Raw genomic sequence first — 20188 nt, 5'->3', positions numbered from 1 at the left:
AGTCAAGCAACACAATTTCTTTCAAAACCAGTCTGTCTGAGTGCACTTTTTTACAAAACTTGTTCCATTTGGTTCTTGGTTTCCTCTAACCCTTGAATCCTCTAGCCATTGGGTATCTTTATATCATGCTATCATCTACAGAATAGAGAAACCCTTTTTGTACGCTAGCTATTTTGTTCTAGATTTGCCGTTTCACTTGAAATGTTGAATAGATTGTCTGATGTTTCATACAAGGTAAGCCTCTGCATAGGTGTTAATTCAGAGGAGTTAATGAACCACAAATTGCCCAACTGTATACCAGATACTCATGTGAACTGAACATATTTTGCCTTGCCCCACTGATTCTGTCTGCACACTTCCCATCCCTCTTCATAATGAAATATATTCAAAACTGAAATGTATGTGATTTTAAAAATATTTTTGCCTGGTGGATTTTTTTTTATCAGCTACAATTAGTTACTAAACTTGCAGAATAGCATGCTCTGTTTTGTTTCTTGCTTTCTTAGGCTTTTTGGCCTAATGACACAGTGTTCTGTGGGACAGAACAGTACTCCATGATTTCAGATTTTTTGTTTTGTGGGTGTTATTGTCTGCTGTATTTGCTGTGCTTGCATAATGAATTGCAAAAGCACCATTGTGTGGGTGCAGCATAGGTCAGCAGGATTAGATTTTCTGTTGATGAAGTTTCACCACTTTCCTGAATGTAAACTATTCACCACTTTCCTGAATGTAAACTTCAAATAGCAAGGATCTGTCAGCAGTGGGAGTTTCATTTGTAAGATTTCCTTCCCCATGCACACCTGTAATGAAAGAAGCTGGAGTATCTGGCATGTGCCAATAAAGTGATGAAGAAATCCATTTTTTGCTTCTTGGTCCACCAAGTGTTGTTTTTTTCCTTTACAACAGGTAACTATTTTTTTTCTTTCTTTTTATGCCATAAAGATATATATATAAAGATATATATATACATATATAATTTTTTTTTTTTTTTTTTTTTTTTTTTTTTTTAAGAAAGATCCTAACTGGATGTTAATTTCATTATTTTCATTACTACTTTTATCACCCTACAACATTTCAATATCAAATTGAAATGTTTTTAAATCTTGAGACAGGTGACACTGGGTAGCATCTTTCAAAGGAGACAAATAAAACATTAAGTGTAAGTACAAAGTTTCTAAAAGTTGAAATGCTGTTTTAATGGTTTTGGACACATGCAGTGATTTTTACTCGGCTGCTTTCAATGGTTGCAATGTTTAAAAGGGGACAAACATTGAAGTGTTTTTACAAGTTACAGAATCAAATCCTCGAAGTCTTTGGGAATGGTACCAAATCAGATTACGCAGTAATAAGAATGTACAAATATTATACCTTATGTCATCTCTCCTACATATAGAAATCTAGACAGTAGAAGAGACTAACTTGTACTCTGAGTCTGTACAGAGGTGGTTTTCTGAAGGGCAGGAATGGTACCTACAGTAGCACACAGTACTTCAAAATCTTCACTCTGGTATTTCCAATTCCATTGTGGTCATTGATAGAGAGAAAGATGGGAAAACATCAATTTACATACCAATTGGGATATGAAGATTACTGGTATACTGGAGTTTTACAAAACTAGAGTTCAGGATACTCTAATATAAAAAAGGGTTTAGTAAGAGAGGTGGTAAAAAGCAGGTAGAAAGGTGAAAGTCAGCAACAGGCAGAATAAAGAAAATTTCTCTCTAAAAGGAACTGGTTCAGAAACACCATTTACTGTGCCTAGTCAACTTACTAGTGCTTTTAAAATCCAAAACACATGTGTGATGCACACCATCAAATAGAGGATTTCTTAAATTATACTTGTATGCTAATTAATCATTTTAGGCAGTGGTTTGTCTGAAGCAGTAAATGATCCTAGACTTTTTGTCTTAGCAAGAAAAAACCTTACCACTACAATGTTGGGGACTGTTAGTCACTAGTGCAGGAATTACCACTTTTCTAAACCTTGAATAGAAATGAGTTCAATAAAAAGAGAGATAATGACAGATTTATAAAAGTAAGGTTCCTTTACATAATGGTTTTCTGTTCTCGTGTTTCTTTACTATAATCCTTTAAAATTATGCAAAAAAAAGAATTATTATTTAAGTGATAGTAAAGAATTCATTAAAAGATTAATAGTTCTGGTTTACCAATTTGCTTACCAGGTCACTTAATTATTTAGTTCATTAATTCTGTAAATGTCAGACTTACCATGAACTCTAGTGATTTGCATAACTAAGGTTATAGTCCTATGAGCAATTGTCATTTAACAACTTCAAACAATAATTTGGCATTATTTCTACATTTAAATTTTTTTTTTTTTTTTTTTTGGCTACATATGTATATATTTGTATATATATAAAGATGGGAAAACCAATCTAGCTAATTGGTGTATCAGCTTTAGAAATGGCTATTTAAAAGGTTTCAGAGGTGGGCAGCTGGAAGAAATATTTTTTTCCCAAAACATCAAGAAGATAGGTTCCAAAGTAAACGATATGAGTGGGATTTCTTTTAGGCACCAAATTTTCCATTTGAGAAAGAAAAATAAGTCATTGAAGGAAATCCTAAGTTTTCTAAAACTTCATTTATTTAGTTATTTTATTTAAAAAGTATTGCACATTGAAATAGTTCTTATTCACTGCAGTTATCAAAAGGATCCTAGTATTGAGCTGACATTTCAGATAAAATGAACCTTTACACTATGCTAATGGGATACCAGCACTAGTACTGATGTGTATAGAATTGCATGTACACACATGTATATACATGCACACAAACATGCCTAGAGATACAAAATAAATGTAAGAATATTGGAATTAGTCCAAATAGCCATTAGCTGTTATTTAATCTTCGTTCACAGCCATCAATGCAAGACACTGTACAGTATGACATGATGAACTTTCCTTTTGCATAGGTGAAGTTTTCCATTCACTTGGTAAGCCTGAGTGGAGAACATCAATAGCTGGTCATTATGCACCATGTAAAATAATTTGATGCCCTATGATGCATACAGGCTAAGTAAGGCCATCTTAAATAATTTTTATTGTGGAATGATTTCTTCCATTACAGATTCTATGCACTGTAAAATAGCATGGGGCTGTAACAGTCACAAGCCAGTGTGTACCCATGTATCTTGCTGCAGTGAACAGTTCAATGTGAAAATGAATGCTTTCTGGCAGGCTAAACTCACAGCCCTCTGTATTAGCGGCATCTGCTCTAACATGTGAAACAGCCTTAGTCCTAGTGGGTACATGCCAAGCTTGTAGGTTTCTAGGGGGCAATACATAATCTGCTCAGAGCCAGTACTGCTGCCCCTGTGAATGGATCCATTAAGTACAATTAGTCATGTAATTAAGTGCCACAGTATTAGGCCCTTCAGACATTATTTTTTTTCTTTTTTTGACTACACAGATCAATCTTGTGACAGCTTCCCTGACATAAAATCTTAGATTTTGATAAACAAAGTGCAAGGATTATCTGTAAAATGACGTGAGAGCCAGATGCTATTACACAAATTTGACTCATTCAGATCTGTGGAGTAAATACAGTAATAGTAAACGAGGAGGAAATAAAAATGGAAAGAGAACAGATCAGTATTACAAAGTAAGTATAACATATAAAATAGTGAGCTTTAGAGACAAGAATCTTTGGATATTCCTGGAATCTCCTGGAAAAAAAAAAAAGGGGAGTTCTTTCAGTGTCAGGAATTTGGGAAGAACTGATGTGAACTTTTTTTATGACATTGGAAACAACAACTGTAGTACAAAGAAATATAGAGTGGAAGTTTTCTGGATTAATCTGCTACGATGTGATTTCCTGGGATGGTCTGTGTGTTTACGGACAGAGAGGTAGGGTCTGGGCTGATCTCAGTGGCTTTGAGACACAAATGGGCCATAAAACTCCTATATCCTTTGAAAAGTTTTCTCATGTTAAAATTAGATATTTAAGGGGAAATAACTAAACAGGAAAAAAAAAATCAGTGCATTGTCATCTAACAAGGATCACCATGGAACTGGTTCTAAATAGGGCCCAGAATTTAAAGACATTCCATAATATTTGCAGACAAACCAAAGTGATCTTCAAAAAATGGCAGATGTCCTATAATCTGATCCTGTTTTACTTACAGCTAAAAGGTCAGGTTTTTGTCTGTTTGGTAGCACACAATAGTTACTCAAATATTTTTACTAGCTCTGAAACCTTTTGAGGAGAACACAAACTCAACCATACTGGAAAGCATTTAAAGTGTTCAAGAATAGTTACTTATAAAATATTTTAATCAAATCACTTTTACATTTACTGCCATATTTTTTGTAGTTTAATCAATATTTTTATTGCTTGATTGGGTACTTGATTTAAAAACAAAATAATGTAATGCAGACAAACCTTTGGGCCTTTACATTATGCTTTAAATCCTGGAAATCTGAGTGTCAGAGACCACCTTAAGTGAGAGTATAATAAAGCTGAAGATCTCATGCTAATTGGCCACAGCAGTAGATTGTAAAAGTCACTTTAAAATCTGATGGAGTATGACAGCACCAGTGGTCAGCACCAGAAGCCTTAGCTTCTGATGCTTCAGTTTTTCTTATGTGTTGCATCTGTGTTAGCTAGGAAGCTCTTTTTGTAATTAGATGAACAGGTGATAGATAAAACAGGTGAATAGGACAGAGATTGCTAATGTATGAATAAAGTCAAAACAGTTGCCTTTTCTTGGTTCCTCAACCATCAGTCAGCAGACAGGTAGAAAGGCTGAGAGCAACATCCCTCATTTAAGTGAGAAGAAACAAGTTTGGTGGGATTGTTGCCTTACTCTACAAAATTTACTGTCTGTTAATCCTCAGATGAGTTAATTGAGCAGTAGCGTCTCAATTATACTTTGTGATTTGTCATTTTCCTACATGTATAAACAACAAAATGAATACTGCAAACTAGAGTCAAAATGGCAGAATAAAATGCCAAATCCTCTGCAACTCCAACTAGGTGCTGTAATGTCCTATTGTTAATAAATAGTAAGTTTCTGATCTTCCAGAGCTTGCACATGCAGAAACATTCCAAATTTTCCTGACCCGTAGAGCACATAAGAACAGCAGCACTGTAGTGATATATTGGGTTTAAGCATGGCAATGACTGAAGTGATACTGCATGTTCAAGAACAAAAATAGTCCAGATAAAGTGTTTGCAAGGCAGCTTCCTCATTGCTTGCAGCTGCTGCTGGTTTGGGTTGGAGGCTGCAGCTGAAAATGAAGTGTGGCTGGATGCAGCTTCTAAATATCAGGCCAGAACCCCAGCTGCTGTGTACTGGCACAGCTGTGCTGAAGTAGTAATGTTAGTTTATGCCAGTTAGTCTCTTGCTCAATAGCTTTTCTGATGTGCTAAGTTGGTGTTGTTGGCATCTGGTTTTATTGCTTTTTTGATCTAGATAAGATAATTCTGACTTTATAGAAATGAAAATTTCATAGAAATGAAGTTAACCTTCCCAATCTAGGGGATGTTTGTACATATGGCATTATCTAAGAAAAAAAAAAAAAAAAAGCTGATAAAACAAACTGCTGCTTTTCCTACTCAAAGAAAAACCTCACACCGTCCCTTTATATTGACTTATCTGTGTTGCAAAAGTAATAGTGTTTTGAAGAAAAGTGAATTGTCATTTGTAGGGTGTATTTCAAAATACAATGCATTTTGAGGATGATGGGCATAGATGTTTAAAAAAATCTGGGGTTTCCTAACAACTGTTAACAGCCAATGAGTATTTGTTCATAACTACCTACTGGTCAGCAGAGTATTATGCAAATATGCTTCCATCTATTTTGGGAATATAGGCCAAGTCAAAACTCTGTCTTCTCTGTTACTGTGGTCAGTATTAGGTGTTTCTGATGAGCAGCTACCTACTTCCTGATTCTAACAGTGCTTTGAAATTTGAAGATTTAATAATGCTTGTAAATTATGCTGAACTTCTAAACTTCCATTTTCTAAATTAAGAACTAATGCCTTTTGGATCTTTACAAATATCTGTGTTTACCTTTGTTCTGTATTGTGTAACACAGGAAAAAGATGTAGATGCTAGATGTATCTTCTCAACATGTATTTCAATTTGTTGGTGTAAAAAGATTTAAAGATACTTTTACTACAAAACACAAACCTTGCAGGAAAAATACTTGTTCTGAAGAACTGGAAAGATCTGACATGTTCACTTCTATTTGGAATGGTAAAGATTCAGCACTACAAAATAAATGTAGGATTAGTATTCAGCCTGTGACTATTCAGGCTATTGCTTAGATAAAATGACAAAAACAAAAGTGAAAATTCTACAAATAAATAAATACATAAAAATAAAATCCAAGGCTGTGAAAATCTAACTACAGGAGACATATTCTGTAGTATCTCTTCCCCCATCTTCCTATGGTTTAATCAGATACCATGTTAATAACTCTGATACTGTAAGACCTTTTACTAGCTTGCTCTGATGTTTTCCTGTCAAGGGCTAACTAATAGTTTTAGTTCTCCAAAGAACAACATAACAAAGATAAGGCAAATGCCAGGAAATGGATTCATTAAATAGTCAAGAGAATGCCAAGGACAAGCTCACTGTATAATGTGTTAGAAGAACATCAATATTTGAGAAAAGGAAGATGCTGCTTTGGTATAACATATTTGTGAAAACTGGAATAAGCATGTTTTAAGCAAGGCTTCTCTTTAATTATTGTCTGAGTTTCACATAAAGTCTGCTTCATCAACTGGATAAATATTTGACTGCTGTTCAGTAAATTGCATTAGTTTACTTTAACTGTGTGCTCAGCCTTATTCAGGCATCCTACATTAGGCAATGTAGTGTGTAATGCAACTCTGCAGGTGACCAGAGCTATTCTCTGTATGAGGTAAATTAAAACTCATATTTTAAAAATTAAACATTCTTGCACTTCATGATTTCAATATTTAATTATAACCTGTGTCAGGGCCTAATCTCTGACTGAGTCAGGCATGAAATTAATCAAAAATGAGGCAAAAGCTTAGCAATTCTACTGCACTGTAAAAATAATTCTTTTTCAGCAATTCTGTGATTCTTACAGCAATTTTATGAGAAAGATGCTAGTGAGCAGGTAGTTAGGGCAACAGTTAAAAGGTTAGTAAGTCGCTAAAATAACAATAGTTTCTGTTGGTTGCCTTGAAAAAAAATACTGATAGAACAGTTTACTCCTGAGATGTGAATGCATGGAGCACATTGTAGCATGACAGACGTGATTAGACAATAAAAGAAATCTTTGACTCTTTCTAAGTCTACTTCAGGAAGAAAATTATGAAAAAAGATAACAAAGCACAGCTTTATCATTCTCATGAAAGTTCCATCAGGCTACTAATATGGGCATAGACTATTTTATGTGAAGTATACTGCAGCTATAGAGAATGCAACTATATTTTACTTTGCAAAGTCCTTATGCAAATTAATTGGCTGTAAATGAACTATATCTAGTCATATTTTTTGACTAATAGAAGAAGCTGGTGCAGGGCAGTGATGAGTTTCTTTTTCATTGTGCTTAATATCCTTATCTTTCTCCCTTTTAATCTGCATTTTTTTAAACTTAGAAAGTTCAGCAACAAACTTAATGGCTAAGAAACAAAGGAAATGGTGAGGTCCTGAAAATGCTTATTGAAATTTCACAAAGTTCAAGCTTCTTTGTCCAAATTCATGAGATTGTGCCTCAGTATTGTGATGAAAACCTTGGGTTCATCTGGGTATGGTTTATTTTGATGAATTTGTGGTGCTTTTTGTGGCCTCAGCACTTCCTGAAACGAATCATCCTTAAAAACAGGAAGTGCAGATGCAGCCAACAATAGTGGAAAAATTCCCAACAGCTGACTGAACTACTTTTGGCACGAGAATACGAAGTATATAAATATGTCTGAACTCACAGTGTAAATGGTAACTTTCTCCCATCCCGACACGAAGCTGATTGATTTCTGGAAGCAATCAGGTGGCAGAACCCACAATTATTTTATTTAGCTCAGCTCTATATTCTGCTCAGACACAAGCTACCATTGTGGTTTTAGGCTAATCATGTACAACCTCCCTTGTTTCACCTGTTGAAAAACAGTTCATCCTGCTAATGATTTGTCTGAGAATTAGGAAAAAGAAAAAAGAATTAATATTGCTGAAGATAAGATATGGAAGGCAATACCTGAGAACTAACTTAACTACTATTTTGTTTGTTTTCGAGAAGGAGCAGTTCTAGCAGGCAAAGGTCTTGAAGTGCCACTTTTTTTTACATTTTTTTTTTTTTTTCCAGAGGGTTTACTCATATAGACCTACTGCCTAAGATGTCCTTGGTGTTAGATCCAGAACCACCAACCTACTCCCACTTCATTTGTTTTTTTAGGATTATCCCTTGGCCCTGGATCTCATCACTAAGAATGTCTTCTACGTATTAAAATACACTGTCTGGTTGCAACAGACTGAAAATTAGCTCTTAAAAAACCACAATGCTAAGAAAGCTAGAAATGCTTTGTGGTTGGTGTTTGGAGGGAAAACCTGTTGCTCCACACACATACATAGTATGGGCTAGCTGGTATTGTACCATTATCGTTGCTTTACATGCAAGTGAGATCACTGCTTTAGTCATCTCTCCCCTCCCCCAATAAGGCAAGTAAATGTAGACTAAATAATTCACTACTGTACTCAAAAGCCAATCAAGTGGTCCTTGGGAAGCCTAATCTTGTGAGGGCTGTGATGATTTACCAGGTGGGACTTACCAGACCTCATTGCCAGGGCTTTGTCACCTAAGCAGGATTTGCCATCATTAATGTACCTCCTGGTGAATCTACCAATTATTTTAATGCCACTTACTCATCCTTTATAAGTAATTTAACTTTACTATAACATTGCACAAATATACAGAAATACTTCACAAACACATACACACACCCAAAAAAGAAAAAAACAAACAAACAAACAAAAAACAAACACACAACCAAGTGATCTATGTGATCTAATACACTGGTAAAATAAATCATTACAAAGTATATTTGTTTTTAATAATGTTGGACAGCTTACATTATATGACAAGAACATTACATTTAATCTCTGAGCTGAATCTGTTAGGAAGGGTTTAGTAGACTTTCTGACTAAGTGTTTTTAGTAGACTGGAGTACAGTGTAGAAATTCAGAACTTGTTTTTCAGTTGATTTAAGAACATTTTATTTGCATTAATATGCTTTTCCTATTTCCTTCAGGCTTTTTAGAGTTCTTTGAGAGCTGGAGTGCCTCTTGTACTTTTGGTTACAGCATAAAATCTAGTTCTTTATAGGATTCTAATGTGTAGTGAATACAAATGATTTAAGCAGTTTGGTTAGCCACCTTGACTGTAGCTGTCACTTGAGCCTCCTGAGGTTTTCCTTGGAGCTCTCAGCTGTTTATCAAGCAGCATCCACCCAAAATCTTACCTCAAAATACAGATAGGTCAAATCAGAAGCACACAGCTTGTGCATGCTGCTCCCTTTTTTACGTGTGGGAGAAAGATTTAGACACAGATATCATCCCAAGAGAAAAGATATTTCATCAACACATTGAATATATACCTGTCTAGATCAGGCTTAACATTTAAATGAATTAAAAAATATATTTTTTAAAATAATGAATTACCCTATTTCTTTTTAAATTCTTTTGATTTGAGTCTGTAAGCTAAACAGTGATCGTCAAGAATGTGCAGTTGCGTTTGGTGAGCCTTACATGACAGCATTTGTTAGTTTATCTTTTTTCTCATTTTAAATCATAGAACATACTGTACTCAGAATGATAGTTGCTTTGTTTATAAAACACAATTAAAGCTAGGATATTGTTACACATACAATTGTATATATCCTTATGCAGTAGTAGAAGATGAAAAAGTATCCACTTTCTTATTCATGTAATTCAAAAAGGCTTTTCTTAGTAGCCCTAGGGTTATTTGGTGTAACACCCTATTTACTGGGAAATGTCAATAATTTGCCAATATTTTCATTTCTAATAATGGCACAAAGCAATTACATTTTTAGGAGTTCTATAGCCCTCACTGCTCTAGAGGTTTTCTAAATATTTTCATTATCTGATAGAAAATGGTTTTATGCTCAGTATACCATACAAATCTGACCATGAAGTTACTTACTAGGGTAAGTGAAAGGTGTTGGTCTGTGCTTTTATTGCCCTATTTATGAATTGATTGCTAAACCCAACAGTACCTTATAACCTCATGAATAAATCATGGAATCACTCACTGTATTTTTAAAAATGTCTGATACTTCTTTCCACTTTCCAGCATTTGAACATCTTTGGGTGACTGAAATATATAATTACAAGATGGCAAGCAAATAAAGTTATCAGAGCTGGCTTTTGTGGCTCAAAATGTTCACAAGCAAGGGCTTCCCTAAATTAAGGAACTTTGAATGTCAAAGCTAATTCATCTGTGTTTACATGTACATACACATGTTCATATTTTCATGCTTGCCTGACTAGGAAGGAGTTTACAGTTCTTTTTGAACACAGTGACAGCCTTGCCCTGAGAGGCAAAAATCTCAGCTTTGGAGATGTGCCACAGCTTCTTACCTAACCCTCCTCTTTGGGCAGTCTTTTGGTCTTGGGAACTGGAAAATCATACACATGAGCAGAGCGGGCAGCTTCTTAGGCAGACTGTTGGAGTATTTCCACCAAGGGGCAATGATAGCACTGCTGACTGCACATCTGCTCCTGCTGCACACTGCCTCTGATGTGGTCCTCAGGCTCTGTCCTGCCCCATGGCATCAGGAGATGGGAACCGTCAGGGACGTGGTACAGACTGCACAGCAATACTGAACTGAGTTCATGTTCCTCTTGCCCCATTGAACCTTTAACCTGGCTCTATCTGAGGCTCAAGAGAGAGCAGTGAGATCCTCCTAACATGCAAAGGCAGACTCAGACCCATGACATATGTGTTGGGAAATCTATTGTTGCTGCCAGGACTTGAAAGCTTTCTCATGCTCCCCTTGACACTTACATTGATAATGCCAGCCACTTCCTATTGCATGGTTGAGTACTGCAAGAAAATGACTACAGCAACAAATCTCATTAGCTGCCATGCTAACACAATGCTGCATTAATATTCCATAGACACACATGCTTGCTTTAAGCTGTGTTTTGTGGCTTTTATTTAAACCTCCACCATCCCTCTTGATGACTGTATTAGTGTTCCAGACAACTGTGGCAATGATTAACAATATCTCAATATAAAACAAGGTGGCAATGCTCCCCTGATTCTTTGTGCTACCTCTTCCTAAAGTCACTGACCCTTATGGGACTGTGGCTCTGGGGCTCTCACTGAACCTGGAAGTGCTAGTCATTCCTGCAGGTGGTTGGAAAGGGTGGCATTGGTACTAGTCCTCAAGAATTAATCCCCAACCACTGGGTCCTGCAGTATCACAAAGCTGTGATGAAGGCTATTCCTCCAAGTCAGAGCTCACATATTTGATAGTGAGACCCACTTTGACACCAAAATATTGGAGTGTTGCTCCTGATTAAGCTCCTTTGCAGAACTGGGACAAAACCCTATTTAATCTCCTGTGCCTAGGGGGTAAGAACATAGATTTAAAATCTGCTTTAGTTTACTGAAAACAAGTTAAAAATCTCATAATAGGAACGGTGTCTACATGTTGATTTTACTGCAAAAGGTTCTAGCTGGTGAAATCTTTCTTACATGTGTATGTGTATGTGCTTGGTTGTAAATAGTCTGGTTCAGTAAACAGGGAAATGATAAACTAGTTTTCATTTCAATGCAGTAAAAAGTAAGTTTACATAATTTACCTTGAAGGAAGTGTAAACATTTCCATGCAAATTGGGTCAACCTGGGATTCGTTTGAAAAGGATATGGGAGCATTTATTTCTTTGAATGCTGAAGATATCTAACCTAACAAAATGTAGATTCAGTGCTTCTGACAGGCACAGACTGTTCCTTGGAGATCTCGTGAACAGTTTCTCTCTGTGTCTGACTTGCCAAGTATAATTCCTTATCCATCCCCAGCACTTGCTGCATTATTTCACATCAGTTCCAATCATATTTTGAATTGTTTTATGTCTTCTGTACTATTTTGTTGTATACTTCAAGTGCCTGAAAGTAAATCACCAAGACACATCTTTTAATATTTGAAAGGCTGTACATGTGTGTATATATATAGTGCTAGAACTGGATACACAGCTAGGTAACTTAAACTTGGACTTTCATATTATGACAGCTTTTGCGCACTTAATAGTTTTTCAGTCCTTTTTAGATCTGAATTTCTGTCTTTGGGCACACTAAAGCAAAGTAAAACAGGCACAAATTCAGTGAGAATTTTGCATTTGTCATTGTGTTCCCCTCTCTATAATCTAGTATAAAAACTGTGCACTCTAATATTAAATCTAATGACTGATTGGTTTTGGAAGTATTGGCAACATCCATCCTCTATCTCTCCATGATCTTTTAGTGATGATTTTTGTGCTGTATTTTTAAATAGTTTCTGATGAAAACCAAATGGACTCAAAATGTGGATAATTCAAAATTTATGAAAAGGGAGTTCTCTTTGCATGTAACATTCACTTATCAAAACATTATAAATGTCTAAAAAGCACTTCTCAACTAATATAATATACATAGGTAGAAGTATGATTTTCCATGTAAATGAGGTAAACAAACTTACTGGTAGTCTCAAATATATTATCAGATAATTAGAATTTTATTTTAATTTAGATCATTGCAGTTACTTTTTGTTATTACATTAACATTAAGAAGGCAGAATCAGTATGAGAGGTAAATGCTGATACATTTTTCTTAGGGTTCTTCATTATTACTGTCTTTTGTCTTATCTAAAATATCTATTGACGAAGGGAAATGATGATTCGGAAGCCAAGAATGGTTTATACAGCATTTATGTTAAAGGAAATAACTATTTGGTGTCTAAGTTAAATAAATATCTATCTTTGATATTAGTTTCTTCCTATGCTAGTGTCCGTATCATGGGAACAGCCTATTACTGCTGTTTGTCGGATTGCCACCTGTATTGGCAGTGTCAGTGGAAAGATACTAAAATGAGTGAATTTATCAACTAAACAAGTCTATCTCCAGTTCAGATTTAAGACATATTGGCAAGGTAATGTGTGTAAACTGCCAGAGGCAATTATATCTGTCATATGAAAATGAAGCAAAACAAAACAGAACCAAAACACAAGATCCAAATTTCAGAGCAGTCATTCATGGTAATTTTTGGACATCAGGGAATAAGACTGCAATCTTTTGGGGTTGGGGCAGATTTTTTTTAATATGGAAATATGGATCCATGGTCAGATATTCTTTTCTGTAGTGAGTCTGATTTATTCTGATGAGTGTAGTTCTATAGGACTGGATGAGGCTATTAAGATTCCCCAAGACCTCTCAACCTGTCTGACATTTCTGTGGTGGTTTTACCATGCTAAGCAGCTAAACACCACAACCACTCTCTCACTCACATGGGCTGCTGCAGGGAAAGTTAACATTCCAGCCAGACCCAGTATAATTTCTAGACATCTGGAATCTTGGATGAAGTAGGATGAATCCTGCCCAAACAAAAACTCATAGTGGGAAAATCACCAATACCAGAGAAATCCAGACATACAGTAGTCTTACTAAAGACAAAGCTTTACACCCAATAAAATGTTAAATGGCAGGATTCACTCTCATGTACCTGCATCCCCACTCTGGCATAGTTACCAGTACATAAGAGATAGAAAGGAATTAGGAGAGCTTGTAGAATATCCAGTACTTTGATTAAGCTGTGCTTTTCCTACTGATGTAGCACACAGGAGCAAATGGACATGTGTTACAATGTTAGAGAGAGAACTTGGGCCCTTGCCCTGTAAAACCTTGGCATGCCCTAAGAAAATATTTTCTTTCTAAATGCTCCTAAAAATCTTTATTTGAGTCAAGATACAGTTTGGGTGGTACAGAACTCCTTAATGATGGAATGATTATCATAACTTTTTGTAAAGATATTTAGCAGTTTAGCTGAAGTCAACTTTTAAATTGCAGGCAAAGGATGCAGGATTAACAGTACAACTTTTACCTGCAACACACAGACTCTGTAATGAAAATATAAACCAAAAGGCAAATGAGCAAATAAGACAAAAAGTACTTTTAATAACAGTTAATAAGTAGCACTGCAGTTCCTCATCAAGAAATATGCGTCAAGGGAGGCAAAAATACAGCAATGCATGGCCAAATCAAAGGATATATATAGTGCTGTACTACGTACCACCAGTGAATGATGCTGGTGGCCTGTCTTTATTAAAAAAATAAATTACATCAAATGCAGAAAGTTTCTGAACTATAGCAATTAGAATTCAAGAAGACTTATTGTTTTCTGGTCTAAAACAACCCAACCACCCTAACTACAGGCAGTAGTTCTGTTGAACTATAGATTCTGTGCAGAAACATGGAATAATATAAAAATGGTACAGTCCTGAAGAATTGCTAAGAAATATGTAACAACAACAAAAGATCGTACTTTTGTTTGTTTGCTTGTGTTTTTTTTTTTTTTTTTTTTTTTTTTTTTTCCAACTCATCTAAGTGAGTATCTAGATTTTTGTCTAATTGTGGTCAACAGAAAGCCCAAGTGTAGCTATCTTCCTAATATGTCTGATCTCAAAATTTCTAAGTCACACTCATTTTAACAAAAAAAAAAAAAAAAAGAAAGAAGAAAGAAAAAAAGAAATATGCACACATGTAACTAAAGCAAAATAATTACCTATGATTTCCTCCTAGGAGAGATGGAAATCTACCAAAAAAAAAAAGTTACTGTGATATGGGACTTCATTTCACCTACTGAGATGCTTCAATGAATGTCTTGAATCACTTTCACATGTCTTTAACTATGGTCTCTTGCCATGAATTTTGATTAATACTTCTGTGGTATTTATACCAATCAAGTATGAAAAAAACTTATAAGGAAAAGCCTGTAAAGCAACATTAACATGGTGGCACTGCAAGAATCAATATCTTGGGATCAGTTCAGGTAGTTCAGGCTGAAAAATATGAGTTGGCATGAAATAGTATTTAGAGTATGTTGTGGTCAACCATACTCACCTTAATATATCTTATACTTGGCAAATATTTATTTGACACTCTGTGAACAACTTGCTTGTCACGAGCAAGTTTTGTCTGGTTAAAGCAATGGTCCCCTGATGCTGGACCAGGGGCAGGGGCTGCTGGGGGATGTGCTGAAACCACAGCTCGTGGATGCTGCCAGCCCTACATGCTGCAGGGCGTGGGCACCCCTCTGCTGAGTCTCAATCCCTCTATCACAGCTGTGGCAGCCACTGCCTGCCTCCACTGTGTCACTGCTGGCACCGTCTTTTCTGCCTTTTCTTTTTCTCTAGCAAGTCAACAAAGGCAGGCTAAGAGACTGGGCAAAATCTGACTCTACACAGAAGGCATGTAAAGCAGAATTAGGCAATGCAGTCAGTGGCCTCTAATTGGCTCTATTTATAAGCCAAATAGTAAGCAACTAACGTGCTGCAGGCAACATTTTGCTGTTGGCTTTTCTTTTTGCTTTTTAATATATACTGGCATAAAGCACACTAGAAGACCTTATCGGCTGCCAGACTGGGAATTACTGATCTAATGGTTATAGCAGAGATTTCAGAAACAGGACATCTGGTGCTTCTTCCTACTATTCTCACCAGCTTTCTGTGTGCCTGAAACTGGATTATTTCCCTCCTCTCTGTCTTAATTAAGCCACCATCTATATTATAAAAATATTAATTCCTACTCATCTTGGCCTAAATATTAAGTATTATCATGCTGTTCCTTCATATGAATGTGCATTCTATAAGCAGGGGGTATTTCATAAATAAAACTATTTGATTGTCTTTCTTTTGTTTTGTGCTGTCAGTTAGATGCTCTCTTCAGATCTGAACATGGTTGATTGTCTTCTATATCTTAAATGATGCTTCTGTCTGACTTAATCAAAAAGAGTTGTTTCAATGATGATTAGAACTCCTTCATTTGTCTCTAATAGGACCATTTTTAAGATTGGAAAAGCTTCTAGTCCCTCTTCTGTGCAATCAAACAACAGTTTTTATCTGCTTTTTATCTGCTTTATCTGCTATTTGGTATCACAAGTAGCAGTTTTCTTTAGACCCAGAATTTACCCAATCTCTTTGGTACAAGAAAACAAATGTTATCCCTTTCCTCCATTTTCAGCAAACGAATGGATGAGATATACCCTTGTTGTCACAGAATGGAATGTTATAATGCCTGAACTTTATCCCTGGTGTTGTTTCCAAGTGACTGGATCATTTCTTCCATTCTAGTAAAATTAGGCAGTGTACTCAGGTTTTCATAATACCATGATATGGACTAGCAAATAAACCACAGGATGCTTTTTTTGCCTTTTTTTTTTTTTTTTTTTTTTTTATATTCGAAAGTGACAAGATCATCAGAAACTCAGTAAAGAGACTTTGCAAGGGGGTTAAGAACATTTTTCTGCCTGTTTCTTCATAAAGATAAAAGGAATACCCCCACCCCCACCCCTTTTTTTGTTGATGGTTGGTTGTTTGGTTGGCTGTGGGTTGCCAATTATGAAGACCTGTTTTTGAATGAAAGAAATAGTGAGAGTAAGGCACCTGCCTACTTCAGTCCACTTCACAGAGAAATATTTTGCACTATGTGTATCGTCAGGCACAGCTGGCTGTTCCCTAGCTGTGCAAGTATATGAATTTCAGCTGGTGGGCAGGGTGGGGTGCTGATGCTCCCGAGTCCAGCCACTTACCACCTGCCTAAATGCCAAAAAACTCTCTAGATTGAGCCCAAGGCACAGGTTCAAACCTCAGAAGTGTTCTTGGACCTTGCAGGAGTTGGACACTGTAGCAGAAAATAGCTGGAAAGAGACACCAGCTTGGCCTGTCTCAATGTACAGGGGAGGACATTTTTAAGGTGCTGCAATTAGTGTAATTTGAAACAGGAATATGAAGCCAAGTCCTCCACATCTGATATGGTAATGTACTAATCACCAGGCTTCTCGAAAAGGAGGTAGAACTCCCTCAATATTTCCTGTTAAGGCTATTAAATGCTGTATTAAATAACTATATGGGAATTAGGAGAAAGGGTAAGGGGGGGAAGGTAGGAAGGAAGGGCATTCTCCTGGGACACAGGAAACTTATATTCATGTACTTGGTCCAAAGAACGCTTAATTATTTATATGAAATGAAGGGCACTTAGTAGAGAGGTCTTTAAGTTTCACTTAATAACTGTCAGATAAACATACTGAAACTTGGTAGACTGAGCAGGAGACAAATACATTGCTGTTGTCACTTCAGACCCTGCGCTATTGCATTCATATATTCAGTAGGTAAATTCTTTCTGATAATATAAGAGGTGAAAAATAAGTCTTATTGCCCATTTAAGCTGGAAATGATTCCTCCCCACCCCCTTTTTGAAACAAAGTACAAAGTCATCCAACTATGGCAGGAAGGGGCAGCAGGAGCTGGAAGCTGGTAAACTAATTTCATTCCTCTAATTTAGATTTAGTTGCAGCCCCTTATTGTGGAATTGGCACTCCCAGTGAGTAATCAGGGAAAGATGGTTTACCTTTCAGTTTATACCAGTATGGCTTAGGCTGAGTAAATGCTAGGTGTGCAGAGTATCATCTAATTGTCTAGTTTTCCCTACAGGGGTCTGTTCCTGTTAGGCAAATGCTGTGCCAGCCCAGTGATGGCTTGAACCTAACCTAGGTAATAAGTGCACATGAAATTTAGTAGCTCAGCAGAACCCAAAGCTTTTGACAATCAAATGGTTAACCCTTTCACAGATCTGTTTCTTGGGAATTGAATAAATGAAGGTATTGTAATGTAAAGAACATTTGTTGGCTGAAGGCCACCATGAGGGAGATTAGTGGGGGGTATTAAAGATGAAATTATAAAGTCTCAGTGAAAGAGATTCAGTTGAATTCAATGATAAATGACAGTGAAAGGAAGAGAGGGATATTTCTGAGATGAGCTGTATTTCCCTAAAGAAAAATACTTGTGAGATCAGATTTTTAAAGAAGGAGTATTTTTTTTTATTGAAAAGGTTAGATTATATCATTTTTGAGAGCTCTGTTCTACTGAATGTAATAAAAATTGACATGAAGTGTTTTAAGTTTGTTGATAATTCTATACTATTCTGACCCACTTTATCTGAATATCTTAAAATTCAATTTCACTTGTAGAAGGTATTCTCATATTATCCTGCTATATAGGCTACAAAAGGCTGGTAAATCCATAGATGTTCACGACCACTCATGCAGAAATGAAATATTTAACTACAAGAGTATCTTGTATTTCAGAAGTTATTTGCTGACACTTCATTCTCTGATCCTTGTAGTCCATACAAAATGATTTGCACATAGGAAATATAAGTAAATGCTTTACAAATTGGCTTTTTGAATATTTTGTTACTACTGCTAATAGATTTTATTTAGTGCTTTCTGCTCAGAAATGTTTCAAATTTTTTGTTGTCTTTTTTTTTTTTTTTTTTTTTTTTCAATCATTTAAATCACATTGAATGTATTAATCCTCTTAAAGGATTCCTCCTTTTTCTCAACAAAAACAATAAGAGGATAAGGTTCTCAAAACAAGACATACGAAAGCCAACATGTATTAATTATGCTTATTAATTTAACTTTTGTTAAAAGAAAGATTGATTATAATCTTTTATTATAGGAAAAAAAATCCTTCCATATTCTACCTAAGTCTAAACAGGTAGAAGTCATTGATTTTTTGCTTAGTTTGAGTGGTTATTAATATAGAAATCTAACTAATCTTCCTCCTTTAACATTTAGAACAAATTACAGTGCACATTTCATCGAGTAAAAATGCAGCCTCATGTCATTCTAAATCACATTAAGAATCAGTTGAAGTTGGAGAGGTAGATGTCGAACTGTCAGATTTTAGAAAGAGTGGAAAAACTTGAGATCAGATTTTCAGCCTACAAATTCAGATGGAAGAATTTAATCAGCCACTTTCCTTGTGCTTCACTGACTATCAGAAGTTCTGTCTGTCACATACAGATGTGGATGTGAATGTCTGATGTGTGTTTCCCAGCTCTACCTAATTGGATAACTACACAACTGGTATTAGAATAGACAGTTAGTAGTCAGACCTGTAAACTGGACAACAGCCAGATTCGGAACTGGAAGGTGTATGTTGTCACTGTACTTTCTATGTCAATTAAATGGTAAAAATTACTTGCACTGAATTGGCCTTTCTGCATTGGATTTTAGGATAAAATTTCTGTTACAGAAAATAGGCTTCACTTGCTTGCTTGAAAGCATAATTCTTCAACTTCCACATTAATTAAACAATCCTTGCTTTTATTATATATGCCCAGGAGTGGAAGGAGAACAGAAAGACTCTTAGCCAATGCAAATAAATTTGTCTATGAACTGCCTCACACCCCCAAAATATTGTTTGTTGCCTTGTGTTAAGCTAGATTTCCACGCTTAGTTATATACTCTGGTAAGCCATAAGGAATACTAAAGAATTACTAGCCTCTTTCATGGATGGAAATGAGAATATCACAAATTTTACCAGCGTAAACCACTTTCTGAGCATGCCTCATGCACTGTGCAAAGGCTATTACCCCATCCAACTTGGCAAACAGCTGTCCTTTATTATGTGTGTAATAGCATTAGCATCACAGACAGTGTTCATTTTCTTGCTGTTCACCACTACAGGACATGTAGAAAAAAGATTCATGACCGGAGCAGACATTGTTCAGCATGATTCAAGAATTGACAGAGTAGGCTGAATAGTAGCACACATTTCAAACATTATTTTGTACAATTCCTGTAACATGTCTGGTCAGTGCTGTTTCTAGAAGCCATAGCCTGACTCCACTGGGCACACTGTTTTGCCTCAGTTCAGTTGCTTGTATTTAAATACAGCCTAGACAGAATGGAAAGGCAATGAAATTTTGAATAATTTGCTGGAGGGCTTAAAATATCTTACTAAAACAAGACAACTATCTAAAAAAAAAAAAAAAAAAAAAAAAGGAAAAAAATCGAAAAAAATCTCCTGGGTAGCACATTCATGGCTTCATGACTAATTTGAGATGGCATAATTTTAGAGACACTAAGAAATCCTATGACGAGCTGCTGTATCTGAAGACTCCAACCTACTGTCGTA

At 35.9% G+C, this 20188-nt stretch overlaps 1 protein-coding gene across 1 annotated transcript in view; it reads left to right on the top strand.

The window, feature by feature from the left end:
• Positions 1–709: 709 nt before the first annotated feature.
• The window catches only part of MDFIC (MyoD family inhibitor domain containing), a 96070-nt gene continuing 76591 nt past the window's right edge, over positions 710–20188 (top strand). The window contains exon 1 of the mRNA XM_032194860.1: positions 710–906. The gene's annotated coding sequence lies outside the window, so the exon portion shown is untranslated. The remainder of the gene's footprint in view (positions 907–20188) is intronic.

The sequence above is a fragment of the Aythya fuligula genome, chromosome 1 (genome assembly GCF_009819795.1).
Source record: "Aythya fuligula isolate bAytFul2 chromosome 1, bAytFul2.pri, whole genome shotgun sequence".
NCBI classification, from domain to species: Eukaryota; Metazoa; Chordata; class Aves; order Anseriformes; family Anatidae; genus Aythya; species Aythya fuligula.
Note: the sequence above shows the minus strand (reverse complement) of the source record. Positions and strands in the feature narration are given on the sequence as shown.